Raw genomic sequence first — 21,519 nt, forward strand, 5'->3', positions numbered from 1 at the left:
AAAGAAAAGTCAACTGAAGACTAAAAAGAAGAGGTGAGAGATTGTCAAATAAATCAGTGAAATGTAACCAATCAACAAGTTCAGTGAAGGTGCACTTGAAAAATTAAAACACCCATATATTTGCTTATTTCCAACAAAGTAACTGCAGACCCAGTATGCGCAACACAGTTCAATAAGCCACAAACCAAATCCTCTAAAGAGACATAAAACTTCACTTGCAGCAAAATGCAACTCTATTATAGAATAGAATAGAATAGAATAGAATAGAATAGAATAGAATAGAATAGCCCTTTATTGTCAATGTATGCACAGCGAAATTATGGTTGCTCCATACCAATTGTGCAAAAGTAAAACGATATATATGAATTCTAAAGACAACAGGAATAAATATCATACACAAGAGATATATAGAGTCTAGAGGAATATATACAAAGAAAGAGAAAGGCAAACAATGGAGAGCATAGTGCTTGAAAGCAGTGCAAAGGATTTGTTCTGAGTATGTGAGTCCATATGTGAGTGGCCTGAGTGATGAGGGTTACTCAGACCATGAGTCAGATTGGGGAGATGGGTGGGCAGGGGTTGGGTGTGGAGGGTGGGATAGCGTTTGTTATCAACAGTTAGTACAATCTGCATTCATTTTAGCTGTAAAATAAGTCAACAATTAAACTGAACAAATTGGCAGTTTATGTTTAAAATCAAAATAAAACGACATAAACACAGTCAAAGGAAAAACCTCAGCAACATATTAGCTTGATGTTTGTACTTCTCACCATTCTTTCTGGTTTGACCCCACCCATATACTTACATATGCTGATGCGATCTCATTGATAGTGACTATGTCATCTACCATGAATTTGCCACGTGGAATTTTCCGCTCACTTTCCAGTTTTAATCAGTGCATTGCATCAGTACAGTACAGTGAACTATAGCTGGCAGAACCAGAGCAGCTACAGTTACTGTTGCAGGAGCCTTGATTTTGATTGTCTCTGCACAATTCAGTAAATGAATATTACACACATGCAGACCAGGTGTTTGCATATGTTTGTTTTAATCAGAAGAATAGATGCAAAAATCACTTTGACTGTGATGATATCATTATAATTTGTGTTTGATTGAAGTTTTATTGAGTTACCAGCTCATGTATTGTTTGGTGTTAAATGATACTGCCATACTGCTTTATTATTTGTCATTTTGTCTGTATTTGTTTTTTCTATTCTGTCTGCATAATAATGACTACGAGCCGCAAATATATCTATTTTGTGATATCGGTCATAGTTAAAGGAAACAAACAAGAGAAGTTTTCCTGTATAAAACACAACCATTTGGTCATTTCAGTCCCATTATATCACCATTTCCCTCATTTGCTTCATGTCCCTGTGAGACTTGAAGATGTTTCTATTGATGTACATGCACCATCATACCTGTCTAATCTCCGTAAACCTTATAGTCCATCCCTTACTCTCCGTGCTATGTCTTGCTGAATCCTTTTGGCGCATTTATTCTTATTTTCACTTAAGTTTATTCTCTTTGTTTTTATAACTGTTACCATCCTGGTGGGTCGACTTTGGTCTTGTTGAATCTATGGCGTCAGTTTGTGGTAAAGTCCATGTCTGTGCTGCCAGCGAGATTGCTGTAAACTTGAAAACAACAGCATCTTTGTAACCTGTGTTCTCTCTCCCTCCCCTCTTTTTTTCTCTCAAGTTTCTTGCTGCTCGACCACGAGCCATCCTGATACCTTTTTCTCTCTCTTGTCTGTTCATGCACAACCCACAACCTCACCTCTTTGCTTCTCTCTCCCACTGGATTAACAGTTTTCTTTTCTGTTTGTTGTTGATGACAGGAAATTGTTTAATGTCTCCCTAAATCCATTTTTTCATATATATTTATGGTTAATTTAATTTTTCTTTGAGTTCTGTAGGTGAAGCAGTGATTGTGACTAAGGCTAAAGGTCTTATCTTCTTCAGCTACGTGGACTCCAAAACTAGACCATTGGATGCCGTGGAAAAACAAGCCGTTCCTTTCGAAAGTGTAAGCTGATTAAGTCATGTTTTGACTTCAAGTGTCACAACAGATTAGTGATATTTCAAGAGAGCGATGGGGGAGTTGCATCCCAGCAGGCTTTTGTAGACAATTGTTCCTCAACGTCAATGTCAATTAACATAAATGATTATAAAGAATTTTCCTTTCTCAAAGCTAAGGAGTCATTAAATAGATATTTTGTGCTTCGTTTGAGGGAGTACGGCAGAGAATTAAGAAATAATTGAGCGCTTTGAGGATTCGGCCTTATTCTCTGAAATGTATTTAGGTTCCATGTAAAAACGTGTGAAGGTAAAGCAAAACACAGAGCCTGCAAGATTTAAGGTCTTGGTCTTCCTGTCAGTTCTTGTCCTGTTATGTAGAGCATGGAGCTAACATGCTAGCACTGCAATGATGAGCTCTCACATTCACATGCTAAAATTGTAAGCACCCAAGGTACACAGCATGTATTTTTAGATAGCTGCTTGAGCTCCAAGCATCACTCGCATGTCCTACTTTATTTGTAGTTACAACTCAGATTTAAATATGGGGGCTCGCACTTACATTTGCTTCAGCTTGATTTAGAACATGAACTACTTTTATAAAATTTTTCTACTGAGAAAGTTTAATCTAAGATCTGTTTGATGTTCTCAAGCACGTTGAAGATGCCCATTGCAATAAGGTATGGAATTTTGTGATTTTTTTTATTTATTCAGAAGTCAGAAAATGTGAACTCTGTTTGGTAGATTATTAGTGCAAATGTAGAAATACTTATTTTCAGTGCAAGCCATGTTCTTCGATTGATCTAACCAACAAGATCCTCTGACACTGAGGATTTTGCACTTCACAGTTGTTTTTTCTGGGGAAGCCATTGCATGCTTTGTGTGAGGTAGGTGTGTAAATTAATGTAAACAAGAAGACCAATAACCCTCATAGATTCTTCAGAAGCAGAAAATAAACAGTCTGCATGTAGATGACACAAATGTGTTCCTTGAAAACAGGGTTTCCCCAAAGACAGGAGGATTATAAGCGACTGCCAAGATGTTGTGGTTGCCGCTCATGTGTGAAGCCACACACACAGACGCAGCTTGGCTGCTGCAGTTCCCCTTTGGCAGCCATGTTGACTCCACGGTCTGGTCCATGGCTGTTGCTATAGTAACTGATGCTGATCTGCTGAGTATTGGGCATCTCGCCCTGGCACTTCTGCGAAGGACGTTGCAACATATTTGCAACAAGAGCAGCAAAATGATCAGGCAACGACTGCTTTCTCACGGTAATAGTGAACTCTGACCCGCAGACAGCTGAGATCATTTTTAAAAAACGAATTTCACACGAACCAATGCGTGATGAAGCCATGTGAAAAGTTTCTAAGGTTTGGCTCTAGTTTAATGGAGCTGGGAATTTAGTTTGAGCTTCTCTAAACACACTGCCAGGCAATTTGTGATTCAGTTCAGAATAGGTTTAGACACTGAGTAAGTTCATCTTCTGTGTTTTTGTATTTCACTCTTCAAAAGGTTGGACATGAAAAATGTGGTGACAAAAGTTCAGAAGGTTATGCAGTGCACCAGATGTTTAAACTACGCTTCCTGTACATGTAAAACTTGGGGTGTAAAAGGAGTCAATGTTTTTCACTTAGTAGCATCGTATTAACAGCAGAGGGCATCGTGCTACAATGCTAAAGGACATCTCTGATAACTTCAGTTAAAGCTCAAGAGTGCACACAGAATATGAACTGGGCAAAAACCATTTACACAGTTTTACTTTTATGATTGGCGCTTCAGAGTCAAAATACTTTAGCACAGTTTGTGCTTCGATAATTGAGGTGATTTACCCGGTGATTCAGTTATCAGTGTTCTGCATGTGCTTGTCTCAAAAGTACTTATTCTAGACAAACCTCTGGATCATTTTTCATGTCCTTAAAAAATCAGTGCACTAAATGACCATGTTTTTTTTCTCACTCAAACATCTGTTCTAAAAATTAACACAACAAATTCAGACAAAGTCAACTGCAACTCTACAATAAATATGAAAATGCAATAATGTATTTTTAGGTTGTACAGATGGACGATGTAGGATTTTACCTTTCTGTTCCCATCACAGTGTGGTTCACAGACAATTATAGCTTTTAAACCATCTTACTCTTGTGTTGCAATGTTTGACTCATCAGGATGGAAGGTTTGGAAGTCAGTCACATGATCAGATGTCTCTCTTGCTCACAAGCGACATGTCTGGACATCAAAGATGGGTGTTGCTTTTATGAATGTCTTGACTGAAGGATGGATCAGATTTACAATGAAAGGACACAATGCAATAAATCACATAGTACTACCCCAAAACATACCTGGTGTTATCATCTAGTTTACTCTAAATTTGAACATTGCTTACAAAAGATGCACCATGCCTTATCGAAGAAGGCTCAGTACCGGTGATCAAAAACTAAAGTATTACTGAGTACATAAAGACAGTGAAAAGTAGGGTGATTTTCTTATCAGACGTCGTCAAAAGTTGCCCTCTGCTGGCTAACAGAAAGAATTCAAGTTTAAGATGCTGAAACTTTCAGAGCTGTAGACAAAGCTCATGTTTTATAACCCATCTAAGTAATGGATCAAATTTAACTTGTTATAGATCTTTTTTCAAATCTAAAAGTATTTTATGTTAAACAAAAGAGAGTTTAAGACATTTAGCAAGAACTTTATCCCAAACATAGAAAGGACTGTCAAACACACACACACACACACACACACACACACACACACACACACACACACACACACACACACACACACACACACACACACACACACACACACACACACTAGTTTCACATTAAAACAGCACACTAATTAAATGATGGTCCAACATTCTATACTATCCAAAACTGTCCTTGAATAAACTGCAGTTGGTCCTAACAAAGATGAAAGTAGCAGCATGCAGACACACACACACACACACAGACACACACAAATGCACAGTCAGCTGTTACAGAGAGTGTGTGATGAGGGAGTGGAGAAGCCGAGGCCTCCAGATACTCAGGATGGCAGCTCTCCACCCTTATCTCTGCCTACCATGCGGTAGTGTGTGTGTGTGTGTGTGTGTGTGTGTGTGTGTGTGTGTGTGTGTGTGTGTGTATGTGTGCATGTGTATGAGCCAGCTGAAGTAAATATCAGACTACATCTCTGAGCAAGCAGCCAGGTGATCACGAGTGTAGCTGTTCACGGTATGTGCATTTTTACATATATATGTGTGTGTGTGTGTGTGTGTGTGTGTGTGTGTGTGTGTGTGTGTGTGTGTGTGTACATGCATCTTATTGAGATATGACGGAAACATTTTTGCATTTTAAACCTTAGTGGGTGTGTTTTTGGGTGTGTGCATTAATATCTGCCATATGTATATCAAATACTGGTAACTGACCCCCCAAGCCCAAACCCACAAAGCTCTTAATAAAGTTTTATTAACTTAAAACAAATCAGCCCAAATATGAAAATATGGAGTTGGACATATTCATCTGTATTTTTTAATAATTTGAACACTTGAATCATTTATGTTTTCCGATACTGAAGATCAAAATGTATTTGACTATCAGAATTTCTCTGTTGTTTGTTAAAAATAGATTTAGAAATACTTATAATTAATTTATCATAATGTGCATCATTATTGCCTCATTGTATTGCTTCAGCTGGACAGATTATCTTCAACACCAGTGGTGTAATCCAGCGGTCCCCAACCCCCGGGCCTCGGACTGGTACCGGTCCGTGAGTCGTTTGGTACCGGGCCGCGAGAGTTGAGGCTCAGGTGTGAAATGTGTGGTTTTCAGAGGTTTTTTTGGTTTTCAGTGTTATTTTGTTATCGTTTTTATCGTTAACTTGGTTTTCCTGGGTCTTTTCACGTGTGTTATGAATAAATCTTCTTTTTTCGGTACCGGTACTAGTTTTATTTTGTTGTATTTATCCGCGACACCTTAACGGCCGGTCCGTGAAAATATTGTCGGGCATAAACCGGTCCGTGGCGCAAAAAAGGTTGGGGACCGCTGGTGTAATCAACATCAGCAACACTGTGTACTGAAGCAGCTTCCATAAAAATGCCAAAAAGGCAAACTAAGGCTAAACACTCAGTGGTGTCAGTGCTCCTACATCAGGGCTTCAGCCACCAGGCTGATTTGGAGAATTTCACACAACAGCTTTTAGTTTAATTGCAACTTCAAGGGCTTTGGTCAGAGTGAGATGTCTTCTGAGGTTTTCACACAACAACAAGAAAAAACTCTGGGTTGTTCCAACTTTAAACAATCCAACATTTTTCAATTTGTGTTTACAGACTGCACATTTCTGTCTGATGGCTCTGTCAGCCTCTAATGTGGGCGTGCTAATAACACAAATAACAACAACAAAAACAACATAAGAATGTGAGACTAAAATGAGCTGCAAGGCAAGCAGTTTACCTGCACTGGGTTCAGCTTTACATTTCATCTCCTTCTTTTTGTGTTCATTTTTTAATGTTTTCTGGTGCCATTAAAGGGGAATTATCTGCACTTTGGCCAAACTGTGATCGCCTGAAATCTGAAGAATATTTAAGTGCGACAGAGATTTCTTTTTAATTAGAGTAATTTAAATTCAAGTGGGTCAAACCAGTAAAAGTGTGTAATAACCAACCGTATGCCGTGTGCAACTTGTAGACAGGTTGCTGTTTCCTTCTTTTAAAGGTTTTGAGTTGTTTTTTTGTTTGCTTTGTTGCATAAGTAAGATGTGAAAGTGAAAAAGAAGAAGATTTATATATTTATATACAAGTATGTGATTTAAAGCAAACCCCTCCCAGGTTATAAGTTGTTAGGGGTTTGTTGTCTTTTCTCGCCTTCACTCAATTTGGAGGTTCGCTCTCTCCACTCTACATTTACATCCAAGCGTATAGATGTGACGACTCTGCTTGCAGTGTTCAATGTTTATTTTTCTGAATGCATGGCCATCAGTCAGCACTGATGTATGTGGTCTGCGCTGGAGCCAAGTTCCTTAGTTTAAAGCCAAACATGATACTCGCCAAGCGCAGCTGGGGGAAGGGGAAGAAAAAGAGGGAATGGGGAAGAAGGAGGAGGAGGGGATCTTCTAAAAAATTTTCATTTGCAACTCAGAAAAGACAAAGAAAGTAAAAGCAAAGGGAAGTAACAGGGAAGGTGAAGTTAAAAGAAGAGCTTAAGATTAGAGGATAGTTAGAAAGGGAGAACACATATCACCCAAAGGAGAGCGGAAGGAAAACGAGAGATTTTGAGGTCATAAAATAATCAAAGTAGGGACAGTTTACGAGAGAGAGTATCACAGAGTCGAATGGAAGGAAGCAAGGAAAATAACAGATCAGAGATGGCAGAAAGAAGAAATGAAGCATCTAAACAATGACTGGAAAAGAAGAGAGGAGAAAACGGGAAGCTGGGAAAAGTGGAAACAGTTGATTGAAGGAGGAGGCATGAAAAGAAAGATACCGAATGACAAGTGTTGAATGTTCTGAAGAGGGGAGGCAGGCTGAATGCGAGAGACAAGCTCAGAGAGGGAGAAAGAACCAAAGTGGTTCAAGAAAAGAAATTTGTTTAACAAAAATCAAGGATGGGAGAGAAAGGGGTGATGAAGAGCAGGAGGAAACTTTGTCAGATTCAGTTAATGCAGCTAAAGGGAAAAAGGGCAGATTTTAAGTGCGGGAAGCCCTGAAAGAGGAGGAGAGAAAGACAGAAGAGGGAGTGGAGAGGGAACCGAGGGGGAGAAGAGAGGAGGAGAGGCAGAGCTGGAAAACAGTGTGTGACAGAAGAAGAGAGAGCAGATATGAGAAGGAGTGAGGAGACCTGAGAAAAGAACCTAATTCAGCATTGTGTTTCCAGCCAGCCTCTCACACTGCTGTGAAACCCTCTTGAGCTGCGCTGCTGCTGCATGACTGAACGCTATCAGTCCCGAGCAGGCAGCCGACAAACCCACACACACACACACACACACACACACACACACACACACACACACACACACACACACACACACAAATGGATATGACTCGTCCGCTGAGGTGGTTTGGTGTGGTGGACTTGGAGTGACAGTTGGGAATAACTGGTTTCTTCGTCCTGTCAGGTAGGTTTAATATGACTTTAAAGATTATATTATATCATGTGGACTTATATTAGTGATAGTTTGTGTTTCTGAGCATTAACGAAGCATTAATGTGAAAGCTGAATGCCTTATTCTTGCAAAATTAGTCCAGGAAAAGTGTCTCTTTTTTTGCCTTTTCTCGTTGTTGATCTCTGGTTAATTTCTACCAGCCGACCTGAAACATTCATTAGAGTTAACATATTTCCATATCTGATATTTGATATCCCAACAAAAAACATTTGGAATCTGGTCTTTTAAGGGAAATCAGAAACTATTTGTATCAATATTTGTATGAAGATGCAAAATCTTTTTGTGTTTTTGTTTTTTTTTGCCACAGTAAGGAAGATTCTCTGCTTGTGTAGCTCCATGTTGCCTGATTAGAGTTTTTTTTAAAGCTAAAACTTGGTAGTTTGAGTGTTTTCCATGATATTTAGAACCAAAGAAAGATTTGTTTTTCATGCTGTTTGTTTTAAGCGTTTTCAAGTGTGGAAAAATACAGTGTAAATTGGGCAGGTGATCATGACTGTGCCTGGTTCCACCCGGCTTAGAGGATAAAAGGTCTCCTTAGAACATACACAGAACAGGGCAGGGATGCAGGTTTTCCAGGTTTAGCAGCCCAGAGTGGCCGGATATTGTTGGTCTCAGTCACAGTATCTTCTGAACTCTGAGTCAGTCTGTGACATCTGCATTAATCCAATGATTTTACAGACTTCTTTCCTCCAGTCTTTGCAAAATTGTCGCCGTGCATTTTTAGATTTTGTGTTTCTTATAAACAACCAGCGGGTCACGGCACCAACATCAAAGGGAACCTTATCACTCCCACTTATCAGTTTTATTGTGCAAATCCATTGTATTATATATCCTCACACTTAACCCACTTCCCCAACTCCTCAATAATATAGATAAAGATCAGCTACTACCAGGGGTTAGTACCTGATCTTCCTTCCCAGGTCATCACTAGCTATTTTATAATCTATTTTTACACATGCTCAAGTAGTGATGCATTAAACTGAGTAGTTAACTTCACTGTTACTCACCCTCCCAAAGCAAAGAGAAGCACATACACGGTGTTTGCAGCCTCCTTCTTTGTTTCTTGATCTTTCTTCAGCCTAGTACTGTAACTGGGTGTTTGTGTGGTCAAATATAGCTACTTACTACTCCTTCTAATACAATATCCTGTTTACTGTGACAATGTATAAGTAATCTGGCAGTAATTCAGTATCCGCTTCATTCTTGAGCATATTTTCAGACAAAGCCTGGCATCTGTTCAAGGTATCAGTGACACAGTTTGTGACCTTACATCTTGCATCAATGATTTTCTTTTTTCAGTTTTAAATTAAAACATCTCCAAATGTTTTCCCCCCTCTGCTCTTTTGTATTCTGTCCCGCCCTGTATCCTCATACTTCTCCTCCTCTCCACCTTTTCCGTTCCTTCAAATACATAAAGGGTATTTGCTCTCATAGACTTTCAGTTTCTCATGAACCCCCTCAGCGAGTGCAGCTCAAACTGACAAGCTGCCAGAGAAAATATCAACACAACAAGCCGGGTCAGAATCTGCTGCTCGCGTACCCTCACTCCACCCCTTCCTCCCACTCCCTCCCCTCTGTCCTTCTCCTCATTTTATTCTCCTGCACAGTATTTATGTCTCGTTCTTTTCTCTCTCACCATCTATTTCCTGGCTCCTTTGATTTTCGGGGGATTTTCTTAGTCCAAGTCTTCCCTGGTTTTGTTAAGTTCATGTGGTGTGTTGTGTGTGGCTTTGGCTACACGGATCATTAGATAGACGCAGTAGGAGGTCAGTGGTTCCATTGTGGTTGAATTAAATGCTAACACTTGTCACTGAGGAAAATGCGCCTGAGGGGATCAAGAGACACTTAACAATAAAGAAGGTGGTTGGGCTGTCTGTGTCGGTCACTCTTCCACATTTGCTGGTTCCACACTAATTGGCTCAGACTTCTGAACAATGGCAACATTAGTGGTGGGGACGCAGACTAGCATTTGTCTTTATGATTTAATGAAGCATGCAGCTATTTGGTATCGTTGTCGTCACTGTTTTGTTATCAGTCAGATTTACATTGATTGTTGTGTTTGAGGAGACTTTATCTAGCTGGTTTTGAAAGGATGGGTGGCAGAGGGGAGACTGAACGGTGGATTAAGCAGCTGACAGGTGATGAAGTCATTTTCAGCCTGCAAGTCAATTGTGTAGCTGTGCTGTGTTTGTCTCACGCTTTACCAAACGATTGCAGCGATGCATGGTTTAGTTTTGCTTGCTGAAAAGAAAGCAAGGAAGAGGTATGACATGACAACACTAAAACAACAGAAATGACATAATCTGCAGACATTTTTTTTTTATTTAAAGAAATAATGTACATAAAAAATACCTAACCTGAGATAAACAAGTGTAAACTCACAGAGCGAAGAGGATCAGTTTTATACACGATTGCAGTCACTTATTTTCTAACCACTCCAGCGCACAGCAGTCTAGGAAAGTGTTTGTGTGATTGGATCAGATATAAATATAAAAACATACTGGGTTTAATTCTTCCACGCACGTGAGGGGTGAAGGTTGGGATATGTTTTCTGTGCCATTTTTTTTGTGATGCATGGGAAAAAGAAGAAGCTACTTAACTTCGGAGTGAGATGCTGATCACGCTCTTTAGTATTTCAAAATTTGACACTGGACTTTTGAGGAACATTTGAAGTTTGTGTGCCATATGTGTGTATGTGTTGGTGTTTACATGTACAAATCTGAGGTAAATGCTGCATGCGTGTGACATGTGTGCAGACGTACAGCTAAAACTGTCTGATGACTCCCCTTTTGCTTTGCCTCTGAACACATTAGTAACACTAACATCATGACATAACCCACCAGATGCTTTTACAGGACCCACGTGAGCACAGACTCACTGAAAGCTTATCTTGACCCATGCTCTGTGACCTCCAGGTTAGGTCCATGATCCCTCTGGAGAAAATGATGAACTGAAAGAAAAATCCACAGCTTGAAGAAATCTATTCCTCCTGCCCCACATGAAAATGTTTTGTTCAGAACATGATCTTTTTATGTGCCAAATGAAAGCCCCACAAAGCTGTTTATTTGCTAGCAAATAAATTAAATGTCAATTGAGGGAAGTAATCCAGAAGAGCAGATGGAAGCACTACACTGAGCCTGATTAATTACACCACAGTGACATGTTAGATTCTTTCTAGAAACATTTCTGGATGCGATGGACTAGCTTTGGCTAGCAGATCTATGCAAAGCTTCTGTTTTATCTTGTGAAAATTTGTTGGGGTTGATTTGAGATTTGTCATCTGTGAGTAAAAAGGAAAGTGAAAAATAGAGAAAAATGTCAGAAGATGTCATTAACCCACAGTTAATCTGTAGCTCCCTTGAGTATTGTAAAAAGAGTTTCAGCTCATTTATTAGCTCTGCGGCTACACTTTATTGCTTTGGTTCCCTCCTGCTGTTCTCAAAATGTTGTTACCGGGTTTAAAACCCAGTATGTTTTTTATATAAAACCCAATGTATATGCCACGCTCAGTGCCAAACTATGCACCAAATCAAGTGAAATCTTGAGACACACTGAGGTCATTTCATGTCAACTGGCCAAATGCTCACAGCCTGACCAGCTCTGATTTCCAGGGTGATGACACACATCTTATTTTAGCTTTCTAATGTTATTAGTTTGCTCACAAAAATATTTTTGTAATGAAGTTAGGGGCATTTCTGAGCCATCTTTTCTGAGCAGCATGTTCTTCCACTGGGCTGTCCCACTGTAAAAAATTCAAAGCCGATATGAGGATGAAGAATCCTGTGCTCAGGAGAAAGTAGAGTTAAGTGAAAAGAAGAGAGGTTTGACCATTCCTCTAACTTCATCACCAAAATATTTGTCCAAACAGGTAACAGCAGTAAGCTAAAATTTGGTAGTTTTCCTTGACAAGTGCATCATCACCTCGGAAAGTTTTTCAGGGAAGTGAGAGATGGTCAAGCTTTTACTTAAATTTGGTCAGTTGACATGGAATGAGCCACTAGAGAACAACACTATTCTTCTCGTGAGAGTTAGATAACATTTAGTGGTCAGAGATGTGCTAAATTAGAAGCTTGCTGCTCAGCTTTGCATTAACACTGGAAATGAGCAAGTCTGTATAAATACAATGTAACCAACACAGCATCACACATTGGTCATTAACTGTTTTCAGCAGATGTCATCAGCAAATGCAGGATCTGAATGGGACACTCAGGCACACTATAAATCCACTTTCATACCTCCCTGAAGCATACTCTGCATTATCTTGATGTTCGACTCTAATCTATGAACTAAATGTGATAATGTTTTTAATTAGACTTAAAGCAGGTGATTGGGAACATAAGTTCATCAGGAAATGTTTACTGAGGCCACAGAGCGAGAGTGCTGAAGAGTGGTTCTCAGGTCCTGCTCACAATAAGAAAAAAGAAGGCTTAAGGGACTGTACTGGCTTCACTTTTGAGACCTGGAAGATACAGCTATTTTTTTTTTATATACAGTCTGTGGAAAGAAATAGTAATAGAAATAGCCACAGTGACTATCATCAGTGACTGACACATAATGACCTGATAAAATCAAAGCCCTGAATGAGTGGTATCTAACTCTAAAATTACAAAACAAAACCTCTGGGATCCCCACAAATGATTGGCAAGCTCGTGCTGTACATGTTATCATGCTGTAAGCTTCAGTTTATAATTATAAATGTTTTGAGAAAGAACAATAACAGATAGGCTTAAATCAAATTACCATTTAGAACAGCGTTTGTTCTTATCTCAAAACATCTGTATTTGCGGTTAGGACCTTCACGAAATCTTTTTCAGGACTAAAATGTGCTTTGAATTAATGGGGGAAATAATTCAAGAGTAGGAGTGATTTCTTTTGCAATGGTGGATATCAGATTATTGGAAGGGAATATTTCCATTGTTCCACGACCGCTCATATGTCTTTATTTTAGTGGGAGTGAAGACAAACACAGACTTTTTTTTTCTAAATACATAAAGGGACTTTTGTATGAAGTCTCTTAGAAACTTGTGTAAAAAAAAAACTACCCACTCAGTCACTTAGTGGTTTCAGCTCAGCTAAACTGGTCTCTTAACTGGTTTTGGTCAGGTGTACTGTGCATGTATAAACAGATCTGTAGCTCTTACTGTCAGTACGTCATCCCGTTACATAACTCATGTTAACTACAGCGAAATACCCCGACGATGACTGGAATGTGTCGAGTTTTGACCTGGCGGCTGTGGTCGAACAGGTTTTTCAGCAACAAGTACTCTCTGCATGTGTTCATTGTCAGAAAAGCAATTATTTTTCATTGTCATGGCAACGTAGTTCCAGTATGGCTTTTTTGTCTTCAGATAAAACTGTTTGTTTAAACCTAGCTGGTAACTCTTGCCTGTGAGAACAATGTGTAGAAAATCATTTTGATGTGTCGCAAATTTAGGCGTCCCGAACAGTCAGGCTCACACACACTTGGCCCACTGTGGATTTTTTAACTGTTAACCAGCTCTGCCATATTTCCTGTCACAAGTCACTGCGCAGCGCTGACTAATAAACCAAGAATGCTTCAAATCTTTAAAAATAAGCCCTCTATTTATGTCCCCAAGGCTAATAGTGTTTTTATTGATAGTCAGGCATCTATTGCTGCACTCAGGGAGAACTTTTATTTACTACACTTCTTAATTTATTAGTAATTATGAAGTTTCTGATTAAAACTCGTAAAATGTGAGGAATCTCATTTCAATTAATCGGTAATTTGGAAGCACGAGTGCTGTTGGGGCTATAAAAAGGGAAGTTATTTCATACAGGATGTCTTATTCACCCATTCATTAATGTAATCACTTTTACATCTATGTGCTTTCTAACATTCATACTCCAGTTCAAGCACTTTTTTAGCATCATTACTGTATGTGCATTACTACAGTTTTGAGATACACAACAGTGTTAGTGATTGTTAATTCAATGACACTAAGGTTCACTAAGGTTCTAGTAGGTTACATTAAAACATATGATGAGGTTGTAGAAAATAACATAATGTTGAAGAGTTAAGAACTCGTATCAGTATTTGTGACCCCTTACAAACAACATTAATGTCAAGTTGGGACACTTTTGTTGCATTTGTTTGTGAGTTTTAAGCAGTTGCTCCAAAGAAAAAGTTATAATTTAAACTTTAATGGTTTAATTTTAAACTACAGTCAAACACCATTATACTATGGTATTATTATATTAATACTAGTACTATTCCACACAGAAAGAGCCAACATATTTGTGTCTCCATTTTCCCTCTAATCATCAAAAACTGTCACATTTATCTGAAGAACTTTTGGAGAGGCCTGATCTTTGCTTTGGGAGCCACTTAGCTGAATGTCATTGCTCTAAGCTGAACATCATTCATACTTTTAGGTATGAATAGTAAGTCTTTTGTTTTTGTTTAAAGTTTTATAGAGCTTATTTCTCCTGCACACAGAAAGACATTAATATGCTTTTTTCACTCATAAACTCTGGACAACCTGCTGGAATCAGTTCTGGATATTTTCGTTAGTGATGCAGCAGGAAAAGCAGGGAACCTGTGAGTCAGGTGAGGGAGCTACCTGGACCAGTTAATATCTAATTTGCATTCTCACATGTCGCGTGATGTCTAGAAAGATTTGGGGTTGCAGTTCATGTGTAAAAACAACTTAGCGTACATGGACCTGACAGCATGCTTGGTGAATTACAGTCCTCTGGGGTCCAGTCTAACAAGATGGCGCTCATCAGTCTGATTCCACGACCTCTTAAAAATTGCAACTGTAGAATAAGCTGTGAAGCAATAACTAACTCTGACGTTCGGCTCCACAGCAACTTTTATTATTTTACCAGAGTTCAGAGCTACAAAATTACCTCACTGCTCAGACAAGATAGACATTATACATAAAGAAAATGTGTTTTTTCAGGTGGGATTTTTAACACTTTCTTGAGTGTTTTACTTCTCTTTAACTGTCCTCAGTTTTAAAGTTTTAAAATGTGAATAACAATAATAATAAAAAAAAGCCCAATAAGACGAGTTTTATGACTTTTTTAGGTTGGAAATTATTGCAGGAAACCTCTGTAATTAGTCAGTAACCCTTCTTTTCACTCATTTTTATGTTCCCACAGTTACAGAAAGCTTTTAGAGCTGAGCGTATACGTCGGTAACAGCTGTATAATGGCCACAGTGCTGAACAAAGCACACATTGTACCTTACATTATAGTCACAGTATAGCGCAGCAGTTTGGGCGCTAATGCTGCCATAAACCTGTCTTGCACACTCATGCACAATTTCAAAGAAACAAGCAGAGCTGTGAGTGGATGTCAGCTTTTATTCTCACAACAAATTTTTTAAAAAAAATCTATAAACTTCACATTGCAGCTGAAAACATCCAAATTAAATTGTTCTAGTGCTTTCAAGAATGCTGTCAGAATGTTAGTAAGCTACAAAAAAATGAAGTAAGAGACCAACAAATTGGTCTGCATGCATTTGTATTGTTTCTTCAACACCAGAGCTTTACAGACATTTAAACCAGCATTTGAAGCCTGTACAAATACTGTAATGATGTTATGTCTTTAACTACACAGACATGATGCACAGACTTGGTTGGTTGTTTTTAAAGGCTTTACAATAATCTTCAAGCCCCACGAGTCTATTATAACAAAACACACTGCAACTCCCCACCTCCTTCAGCACAGACAACCACTCAGGGTCAAAGGTCAAAATGATGATATTCTCCTTGACAGGTCAGCAGTTTCAAAAGCGTTCCAAATACACTGTGGCTATGAAGATGAATGTAAAGGTCAGTCTCATGCTAAGTAGAGTGCGTGTTCTGTGTTTTCACAGCACTACGCCTAACACTGACAATATGATCATAATATCTTTGTGATCTTTTGTGTCCATATGGAGGGGTATGTTTTATTTTAATCATTTCTAAGCATATGGCATGGAGGCTTTTCTGTTTGCTGTTGATAGATGATAATGTGTGCCTCTGTGTTAGGCAGATGGACAAAACTTGCACAGCAATGCATGGTGTACTCAGCAAATTTATCCAGACGACTCAGTAAACCTGCTTCTCGAAGCTGCTTGGGCATACAGCGTCTGCAGAATTCATATTAAATCTAAGTGAAGCTAGAAGTTAAAAAATGTCATGCTTTTTTTCCTTTATGGAGGTTACAGAATCACATGGCAGCACTAACAACCACAGCACATAGTAAGCTTTTTTCACCTTTTTTTTTAAAAACAGCATGTGAACTTCCTCTGCAAATAGCACCTATACTTTTTATTTCATGCATCTCTGTTCTCTGTGATTGAGTGCCAGTCAATTAGGCACATGTGCTCACTATAGCAGCCTTTCAGAAACCTGGTCATGACTGCACATAGATAAGAAAGCATCTGTGTTTTTTGTTGTACCTGCTGAGGAGAAAAGAGTTAAAGTGAAAACATCTCTTTGCTCTTGCTTGACTCGGAGATACAAATTACAGCTGATCTGAGGTTAAATGAATAACAAGTGTTGTGTTTTAGGTTGGATTGGGAGCCTCGATGCCCCCCACAAGTCCCATTTGTCTGAGTGAAATGCTTACAGCCTCAGGAGGCAGAACAGGAATTTCCATTTCATGCTTGGCTGAAGTTCCAGATTGGCCAAGCTTACACCACAGGGCCCTTTCAATGGCTTACATTATGACAAGTGAAATCAATCATTTGAAAGGAAAAACTGTACTAAACGCCTTCCTATATATCAGATCTGAATATAAAATCTGAAATTCCTGATTTCTTTAGACATTTACCTCCATGTGTAATAGAGGAACTGGAAGTGACAGTGACATGATAGCGCAAACATAAGCTCAGATTAATGCGTAGGGTTAGTTTCTCTTATTCACAGTAGCTAGCGTATGGCTAGTGTCGAAGGTGTTTCTGTAGGATTATTAGAAGAGGCTAATGCTAGGGAAATATTCTCATGGTTAGACGAACCAATGCAAAGCCTCCATTTGGATTCATTAAGAAATTATGATCACCATTTAATTCAGAGGAGTCAATAAAATAAAATAACGGGTGGCCGTACCTAAACCTTCAAACCTGAAAATGAACTGATGAGTGGAGTGGACACCAACAGAGAATGTCATTGTATTAAATAACAGCCAATTAGTCATTACACAAGTTTTGAGCATTTAAAAAGAAGAGGTCAAGTCTCCACCTGCTGTCTGTGTGAACGTATGAGTGTGTGCGTGTGTGTGTTTGTGTGTGTGTGGGTTGTGTTTTCTAGCAGAAGTTGCTCCCTGCTGGACTGAACTCGCTGGCCTCACTCCCTGCAGGGCCACTGGGTATCAAATACGACACAACAAGTTCCCACTGTGATCCTTATTCTTATTTTCTTTTGTGTGTGTGTGTGTGTGTGTGTGTGTGTGTGTGTGTGTGTGTGTGTTTGCAAACTTTTCAGTACTTTTCAGCACTTCATATTTTCTCTCACGAACCACGGTTGTTGTTGTTGTGTTTCAAAAAAGTTTATTCAGGTGAATAGTGTCATGGTTCATTGTGATGCAGGTTCATTAAAATTTAAGCTTATCTGTTAGTCATCCAACAATCAGAATGATGATTTTATCTCTGATTGCTCAGTCCACAGGCGTGTGTGTTTTTGGGCACACACAAAAAAGCCTATAAGCATGTGAGATAGTCAGATCCTTATGTACAAAGTACTGCATGAATAAGGCTGATAATGATTTGTATTTGCACTTTAATTGGTCAAATAAACTGGAAAGTACAGCCTTAATGCAGCCATTTGTCATTTTAATTAACATGTTAAGTGAAATAAATCTTTGTTAATGTAGCAGAATCCAAACTTGTTTAACTTTTAAGGCTGATCTCTAGAAGCCTATTGCTAACTTTAAGTCAGTGGTTTAAAGTTATTGAATCTTAAACCACAGTAACATCTGTGAGACCCTTTGGTGCCGTAATCTCATGCAAAGTGCTTCCTTCCCCATCTTCTGCTAAAATCATCAGACTGTGTGGACTCAAGGTGCTTTATTCTGCAGGCTACAAACCCTTAAATAAAAATATTTTTTTAAAAATACCTACACTGTCTTTTTCTGCTCTTGGTTCTGTATGATGTCAGAGAGAGCAAGTCTCACTAAGATTGTTCAAGTTTCACAATTTAATTCATAGAGGCCAAGAATACAAAATAAGGAAACAGAAATGAGCTCCTTTCATTAAATAATTGCATGATGGCACAAACATAAGTTTGAATGCAGGTGCTGGGTCCATATGTGCTTTTTACATGTACAGATTTGAATTACAGATTTTGTCTTTACTCAGCACTGAAAAGCAGGACTGGTCTTGTCATTAAAACAGTGTGATATATCACAGCTTTAAATTCTAACAAGCTTCCACCGGTAGTTGAGGTAAATCTCAGTCTCCTGCCAGAGGACCCTCCGGTATCATGTAATACATCTGCTATGAGCATCTTTCCTTCCACGTTTTGTTGAATCTATTAGTGTCTTAAATCAACAAACCAGTGTCTGCAGCATATGGAAAGCTAAAACCTACAGAGGCAGTAGACTCAACACAGAGTCAAATTTATCTCTAAAGATAAAATACAACAGCTGATAAGAATTTCATTTGTTCTGAAGTAGTTGTTATATAGAGGCACAAACACGCACAGAGGATTAACATACAGTGTGCAAACATAAATTTATACTTGAACTGGAGAAGAAAAAAATAATCCACGTTATGTTTGTACTGGAAAAAGTGATAGAAAAACGTGTGATTTTGCATAAAAATTGAAACTCTACATTTGTGCGGTGTGTTGTTCAGCATGCTTGGAGCTCAGTTTAGGTGGTGTAGACAGCCAGTTTAATCAAAGAGGAATACTGTGGGGAGTTTGTATGATTACAAACCCAGAGCTTTTCCACATCTTGTCCTCCTCTTCCTCTCATATCCATTTCTTTCTTTTTGTGTCCCTCTCATCAAAGATCAAAAAATGTGAAAAGAACGACAGAGAGACACAAACTAGGAAATAAGAATGCAGAAAAATGGAAATAGTTACATTTCACTCTTAGTTTAGTCCATATAGACTAAATATGGATTCCCTCTTGCTTTCCACTCACCTAAAAAAAACTTACTGTAGAAATACTGGGGGTCTGTCAGGTAAAGAGGGATAAACAAACAATGAAAAACATGTAGAAAAACACAAAACTACATCTGAGAGAGCATTAAAGACCATTAAAGCTCATGGTTGGCCTAAAGTCAACCTCCCCTATATTTCTAAAAAGAAATTTAACGATTTGCAAATCATACAGCAAAGTTCAGATTAAAGTTTCATTGAAGATTTACAGTTTATTATAGCACTTGGCATATCATCTTAAGGAAAAAGCTCTAGCCTTGTGCTGAATTTGACACCAAAGATATCGTTGGGTCAAAGGAACCCACTGCCCTGGTTTAAGTTATATTTATACAGTAGATTCTAGTTTATTCACATAAATGGTAAGTTTTACACACACACAAACAAGTCATTGAGTTCCACAGGGTTCTGGTCTAGGACCAATACTTTTTATCTTATGCATGCTACCTTTGGCAATCTTATTATAATATACTGCATACAGTTTAATTGTAGACCATACAAAGCTTTAGTTACATATATGACAGCAAACGAAACAAATGAATATGTTCGGTACAAGGAGATTATGTATAACATTGCAACAACTGACCAGACCAAGTGAAGTGCTCTGAGATTTTCTGAGTTCTATGTTGGAGATAAAGAAATATAAACTTAAACGACATCTATTGAGTTGATTTCAGTGTTTGTGGTGAAAGAACTGAAGCGGTTCATTTTATTTTTCAAACAGATTCTGCCTTTTCTGAGGTTCAGGTCAGCTTAAAAATGTATTCATACACAGCTACTGTGATCAGAAACAGGCATTTGTGGATTGTTGATCATGCATGAAAACAGCAGTGCTTTTAAAGCATGACAGTTTCATTTTCATTCTACACTTTACGGCAGACTCCAACCTTTTTTCATTTTCTTATTGTTTCAGTGTTGTATGAAGATGCGGTGACAGCAGCTGGAACTGAGCCCTGACAGCTTTACAGCTTGGACGTCTCCAAAACAGACAAAACAGGACAACAAAGTAAGAACAGAAAGTGGCAAACTGGCTCATGTTAAAGCTTTTTGTCAGTTCACGATAAATCCTTCTTCTATCTGGATCCTGCTGCTCCCATGAACAACTGGAAGTTAGCCTGATAAACATAAACAGCTTGGATTTAAGTGTAATCCACATCTGGATGCCAAAGTTATCATCGCCATTGCTCACATAGTTCCACACCAAGCTGTTTATTGATGAACATAATCAGTTCATCAACTGGCCGGTGCACACTGATGTAAACAGTCACTGTGTGTGTGCACGTCTGTACAAGTGTGTTGGGCCAGACAGATGTTTTTCATCTTTTGAAGATCAAGTCAAATGTGCACGCAAGCATGCCTTTGTCTTTGGCAGGGTTGTGTATGTGTGTGCTGGAAAGTACAGATGTTTGTATCTTTGAGGATGTAGAGAAACCAGGCAAGTGTGCGTGTGTGCGTGCGTGTGTGCGTGCGTGCGTGTTCGTGTACATGGATGTTAGTCCAGATGTTTGTATCTCCACAGGAAAATAGAGATGTACGCTGTGTGCGAAAGAGTTTATGTCAATAGATTTAAGAGATTAAATTACTTCAGTCTTTTAATCTTTGCCCTATCTCGGTCTAAACACACAGGAACCCTGGATATCACCGCATAACACAACACACAGCAGGGAGAGAGGGCTGGGGTTGAGCGACAGGCACCAAGAGAGGACTTAGGGAGGTCCACAGAATGAGGTGGAGGACAAGTCAGTAGTCAAAAGGAAAAGGAAAATGGGAAATATTCCTAAAAGTTACCAGTGTCAATATAATAATAATAATAATAAACTTTATTTATAAAGCACACTAAAAAACCAAGGGTATACCAAGGTGCTTGACAAAAATAAAATAGGAAAAGGGAGATGGGAGGGAAAAGAGAAAGGACCTGGCACGTATCAATTATAAAAACCTTGACAATCATAAGATATAAAAGTAGTTCACAAGCATAACGGATAAAAATGTACCAACGCACACCAAGTGTTAACTAGGTGGAAAGGCAAGATAACAAATAAGTCTTCAGCCGTGATTTAAACAGTGGCATAGAGTCAGACGCCCGAATAGCAACAGGAAGGTTGTTACAGCAAACGCGCGGTCACCGTGAGACTTCAGCCGAGAACGAGGTTGCTCCAGAAGAATTTGGGTAGCAGATCTAAGTGCTCTGACAGGAGTGTGTAACCTGAGAAGCTCATTGAGGTAGCTCGGCGCCAAATTATTAATGG

General features: G+C 38.8%; 1 protein-coding gene across 3 annotated transcripts in view; it reads left to right on the forward strand.

Moving 5' to 3' along the window:
• Window positions 1-7,155: 7,155 nt before the first annotated feature.
• Window positions 7,156-21,519, forward strand: part of ripor3 (RIPOR family member 3) — a 56,418-nt gene continuing 42,054 nt past the window's right edge. For 2 of the 3 annotated variants that reach the window (XM_080891549.1, XM_080891551.1), the window contains exons 1-2: window positions 7,156-8,111; window positions 20,184-20,276. The gene's annotated coding sequence lies outside the window, so the exon portion shown is untranslated. The remainder of the gene's footprint in view (window positions 8,112-20,183; window positions 20,277-21,519) is intronic. The other variant, XM_080891550.1, reaches the window with a different exon arrangement.

This window comes from Rhamphochromis sp. 'chilingali' (assembly GCF_963969265.1).
Source record: "Rhamphochromis sp. 'chilingali' genome assembly, chromosome: 9".
Lineage (NCBI taxonomy): Eukaryota > Metazoa > Chordata > Actinopteri > Cichliformes > Cichlidae > Rhamphochromis > Rhamphochromis sp. 'chilingali'.